Genomic DNA, 6,067 nt, shown 5'->3' with positions numbered 1-6,067 from the left:
TAACACATGGTGAACCTGAAATTTATGAATACAAGTCTTTTCTAATACATGTAAGCTTATTCTATATGCACAACTGCTGTTATTGGTCCTATAAACTAGTTTCAAGGACCTGTATCTAACAAACCTATCTAGCTTCAATCTCAATAGGGCCCCAATATAGTAATATAGGACCAAACACTTATCATTGCAATCACCACTGTAGACAATAATCAACCCACCAGGAATCAAAAGTCAATGGCCACATGATTGGCATTCTAGACTTGTTGGCAACCAATCAAGGAGGCCATTATGTTGTAGGCCAGTACAGCTTGAGATTGCCCAGTAGTGCTGTAATTGCCAGCTGGCATTTTCACGATTTATTTCTAAGGTTGTGAAGACCCATGTTTAAGCACTTGTAATCATTTCTATACAAAGGTAACGAAGTTCAAGTGCCTGCGCAAGTTTGACAAATCAAACACAGAAGAAGCCTTAAACTTTCTATTAACATAACAAATAGTGGTGCATACCTAGACCCACATTTAGGTTCAGGTCCGGATTCAAGTCCAGAGGTTTAGGTTCAGTTCCGGACTTGTAAGTCCGGACCTAAACATGGCATATACAAAATTGCATGTCGGCAATCTTGCAATGTTGTCTGGGTGAAACTTTGGTCACATAACATGGAGGCCAGTACTTGACGATGCCCGATGGCAATGTTTTCTTCATTTTGCAGCAAAGATTTTGCAATTTACGGAAGGTTTAAGCTGGTTTGGGAAAAAAAGGGGTATGTGAAATGGTCTTTTATGGTAATAAGTCCGGACTCGGTTCTTGACTTTTAGGTTTTTTTGGACTTGAACCTAAACATTCTTACAAGTCCGGATCCAAGTCCAGTGAACCGGTATGCACCGCTAATAACAAATATACTGCAATGAATTCCAAGCCGACTTATTGAGTAGTGTACAAATGTAGGGCGGACTACGGTATTGCAAAACCAATCTGACTAATTGTAGCTCAGCTGCTGGTAATGGGTCCCGTGATTGCTGTGCCCCTGGCTGCTAAGATCTGTAATGGCAATACCAGAGGGCCATGATGGCACAGATAGCACGTGTTATTACCATCCTGAAGGTCAAGGATTTATCAGATGGTTTTTATTGATCCAGAACTTTATCTTTATGGTCTATAGAGCACATTCATAGGGTAGTTGACACTCGAGGTTACTAGACAAAAGGGATTGATTCTGTGAGATGGCTGTAGCCTGTTCCAGGGAATATTCAGGAATGACAGGATAATACCACAAGGGCACCCTATCTGTAATTTATGTACGTTCATTTGTAACCTGTAAGTTCAGTGTAACAAAAGGAGAATAAGAACAGATACAAGGCTAAGTATCCAGACATAAACGACTGAAAATAACAACTCCTTAAGATTTTCCCTATTTTCTTATGAACCTTCAATGACTTCTGATGTGTTAGGTGATGTAGTACAGTTTCCTACATTTCTATTAATATTATGTAAGTGGAAATAGCATACTATAAACACTCTGTATACATGATAGTTTATCATCTCTTGTCCAATTACCTTCAGAGTTAAATGCACCACTTGAAGTAACAGGCTATAATAGACATTTGTAATGTTTCTATCTGATAGCTGGGCTTACAGGCATTTAGATTTATCCACTCTTTCAGCAGCTTGTCTCTGTCAGGAAAAGACATGGCAGGTCTGTTCTAGAGCTGTAACTTAGTGCAAGGGCATCTCAGAGCAGAATATTACTCACTGTAAGGCATTATGTTCTTATAAGAGTCCCATCCTGCCATTTGCCCAGGATTATACATGTAAGTCTTGAGAAACAGTCATACAGTAATCAATGCTACAGTGAAAGGAAATACCTAGGCCAAGGAAAAAAAATGTTGTGTTTCCTGTTTCGGTCCTGAAAAAATTAGGGTCGGTAGGTAGGGATTATCTTATTTTATTTTTATTTTTATTTTTTTTAGACTTTTGCTGATTGCTGTGTTTATTTAAGTAGAACAAGTTGAAAAATCAATTGTGCAATATTATATTTCAGGGGTCTCCAACTTTGCGCCCTACGCCGCGCGCAGGAGAAGCTGTTGCATTTTAATACGTACCATTCTGAAATGCAGTTTGTAGCCTTCTCCTGCAACTTGAGTTGAAAATCTGTCTAACTTAAGAGATAGAAAATCAAGCCCAATTAAGTACAAATATTAATAATTGGTTGGTATGGTACATTGTCTAGTCTGGTCAAAGTTAGTGGATTCAGAAGAAGAAAAACTTCTGAAGGAAAAAATGCCTGAAGAAAAAAAATTTTGAAGAAAAAACTTTCGAAGAAGAAAAACTTTTGAAGAAAAAAACTTTTGAGGAAAAACTTCTGACGAAAAAACTTACCGAAGAAAAAAATACTGAAGAAAAAAATATTATTCAGCGCAAAATTTTGATTGGTTTCTATCCCAAAGTTTTCCTAAAAATCGATAATGTGATTGTATCAATTTTAAACGCCCTAAAATTAGCTAAATCGGCGCAATTTACGATGATTGCGCAATACGCGTGCCCTATGACCTTTGACTTTACGGGTCACGCAGCTCTAAATGCAGGCGCCCTCCCCACCTCGGCCGTCCGATTTGCCGGCAAATTTCTACTTTTTTAAAGGGTTTCGGGACCTAAAAACTAATACCAGAGGGAAAATAAACCACATACGTTATTTTTATGGAAAAAATCGCTAAAATGGACCAGGCATTTTTCTGCCGCGTTGCCGATTTTGAGATTCAGGACTTGCGGCCACCATGTGCTTTACGTCGATAGCGAATTTTCTACGGTTTCGTAAACGTATCGGCTTTTTTGTTAAACTTATTTTCGGGGTCGAGGGCTTTGTTTTACAAACAAATCAGACAATAAGCGTTGTTTACACGGCTTCAAAACGCTAGCGGGGCGCCCGATGTTCCACCAATGACAGCGATTCTCTCGGTAGCGTCGTGCAAATGTTTTGGTTCAGCAATATGCAGCGCAGGGGTCCACACAAAAATAAGGCTAGGGTCGGCGGTTTTTTTTAGGGTCGGTCGGGAAACAGGAAACACAACATTTATTTTCCTAGGCCCTACTTAGAAATTCCAAGACTGTGTTATGTCCCAATATCCTGTTTAACATTATTCCAAATCTCCAAAATCTAAAATACTCATTCAAGAGATCCGAAAGTCTCACACATACAGCTTAGAACTTGACTAAAACCTCAATCAACTAATCATTATACTACATAGAGTACTGTAAATTTGTAACATTTGTACATCTAAGTATTACAAGCTTACAACAGCCATGTAGATTGCTACTGGTACTATATGGTAAACAAATATCAGTTATGAACATTGAATAGACTTTCTGAAGAAAAAGGGGCCTTCAGTAAGAGAGTAAAATCAATACTTACCGCAGTCCTGACTTCGAGGCACTTTGAGGTCATACATGACATTCACACGTAGTCAGATACACAAACAGCAGAAAAACACACTCAAGTTGTAAAGACACCTGAAGGTTATGGTTAATCATCGAGAACATACCTTACCTTAAGGAGACCTTGAACTATTCTCCCACAGGTTCCTTCCTGTTAGGCATCTATGCATGAACGACATTTACCAATGTTGTGAACACATCCGGACGTCATGCTTAATGGTAGAACGCTATTCACAACATACTTAAGAACACAAGACCTTGAATCTCCAGACCACTTCCTATGTTAAGAGTGAATACCAGTAGTCCGGTACCAGTATGTCTACTTCTGTCTGTTCTGGTGTGCGTGTGCAGTGTAATTCAACATACATGTACCTTCTTCCTGACTCAATCCACCGTCAGCAAGTTCCAGCTGTCTTGGAATTACCCACAATGCTTTACCATAACTTCCAAAAATGGCAACAGAAGTACAATGTATAGTATAGTGGATGAACATGATGAAATTAGACTCCTCTACGTCATGTCTACATTGTACGTATGTTGTAAGAAGTGTTTGAGAAGCGTATGCAAATACTTGAAAATTCAATGTGAATACTTCAATGTAACTTTGGTGTCTGATGTAAACATTCCCATGGCCCAATAATTTGGTTATGTTGTATTTCCTTATATTTTCAATCTTCCCAATTATCAGACATACTAGTAACATGTTACAGATAAATAGTACTAAATACAATAAACATCAAGTCTCAGCATCAGTGTGCAAGCAAATCTTACCTTCAGGAGACGGGGAACATCAGTTAAACCAGATAGTGAGTGAGTGTGAGCGATAGTTCTATTTCTTTTCTTTTCTATAAGTATGATACCACACAAAGCTGATATTAAGGTACCTACATAGTATGAGAATGCAGTTATAATGAGTCAGGCTTTGTTGTCATAGTAATGATAAGTGAGGAATTACGTAAATGGACCACTTCCATTTTCTTCATAATACCCTGTCCACTTGTACCTAATCACAAAAGTCTAGAATAAACAATATCACATAAGCTCTTTTTCATCAAGATTTTCAATTTCAACGAAACATTACACCTTATCACCAAATCATGGTTTATAGAGCGACTGGCAGCTGAGGTTCCTAGAAATCACAGGGATACTATCTTCAATATACAGTGATTCAGGTTATATATCAACAACCCAGAATAAACAATCATCTTCCCACACTTGTCTGGGATTTCAGTGTGGATTTACAATTTTGAGCAAGGATTACATAATCGTCTGGAGGAATCCTTACGACAGATGTTTTCAATTAAACTGCAGAATCCATGTATGTATATGTACTTTACATGCAACAAATTCCTCCACAAGCTACCACTAGTACCAGCATGATACAATATACCCATTTCTGCTTGAGTACACAGCCTTCCATGTGAGTCAGGCAGATTAGAGATCTGTGGGACTTGTCTATACAACAATTGGGAGGGGCTCAGGACACTACTCGCTCTGATAAACATACAGGGGTACACAGAAATACCAGCTTTGAAGTCTTCCCACATATCTCACAACATTATCTCCTTAAAGATCAAGCTACATACCTGAGAAGATCCACCTGTTCATGCCTAAGGTTCCAGACTAAATTATGACAAATCACACAACAACGAACCATATAAAATTATGCATATTAATATTATTACCAGGAATTTCTTTAAACCTAAATGAGCCAGTACAGTATAGACATTTAACTTTTTTTGTCTTTATCAATTATTATTAAAGAAAGGCTTCAAAGGAATGTCAACAAGAAGCCATAGGCGACAATTCTCCGTGAAGTATTATATATTGCAACAAAAAGAAGTAGCCATTGGCGACAATTCTCTGTGAAGTGTGATAAATCGAACAAAGAAAAATTGTTTAAACGCGCGTCGGCTCAGTCATCTTAACCCTTGTCCTGCTGGCAATTTTTACACAATATTTTCAAATTATTTCATGTCTTAATCAGGTTACAGACCCTTGACTTTTTTTGCCCTGCGGCGGCATAGTTACTTCCGCATTCGTTGCGTTTCGCTGTGGTGTGATGCGTTGCACGAGAAACACCCCCAAATCGCACATATACAGGGCACTATATAGATGGTACTGTATGTACAACCCATATATATATGGGCCCCGCAGGACAAGGGTTAAGACGCAACAACCAATCAGAGATGCGAGATGCCTACACGTGACGCGGGAAGGGCGCGCGATGCCCGAAATATTTTTGCGTCAATATTCAGCGCCGTGATTCAAGAGATTAATACCCGGAAACAATTTTTTTCTTGTTTTGAACGCATTAACATGCATTTACGCTAATCTAGTATGATTCAGGGTTACTTTTTTTTAACCTGCCATGGCCAGATTATCTAAAGATGTGTATATTGTGTGTACAATCTATAGAAAGAGAAATGTACATCAGGTCCGATCATCCGATTTTCACGTTTCGGTTTTTTGGACTCGGTTCATGAACGTATTTTGGTTTGGCTCCTGGAATGTGCAAAAAAATGACTCCCGGGACTGTCTACAGGGAACACTCGCACATTCGCGGTGTATCAGGACAGCGCGACTGGTCGTCATTAGCGCAGTAACAGTTGCATAAACGGACGAAACCATTTCAAAG

The sequence above is a fragment of the Branchiostoma belcheri genome, unplaced genomic scaffold (genome assembly GCF_001625305.1).
Source record: "Branchiostoma belcheri isolate BF01 breed outbred unplaced genomic scaffold, Haploidv18h27 scaffold3, whole genome shotgun sequence".
NCBI lineage: Eukaryota > Metazoa > Chordata > Leptocardii > Amphioxiformes > Branchiostomatidae > Branchiostoma > Branchiostoma belcheri.
The sequence above is the reverse complement of the archived record's forward strand: the minus strand, read 5'-3'. Positions refer to the sequence as shown.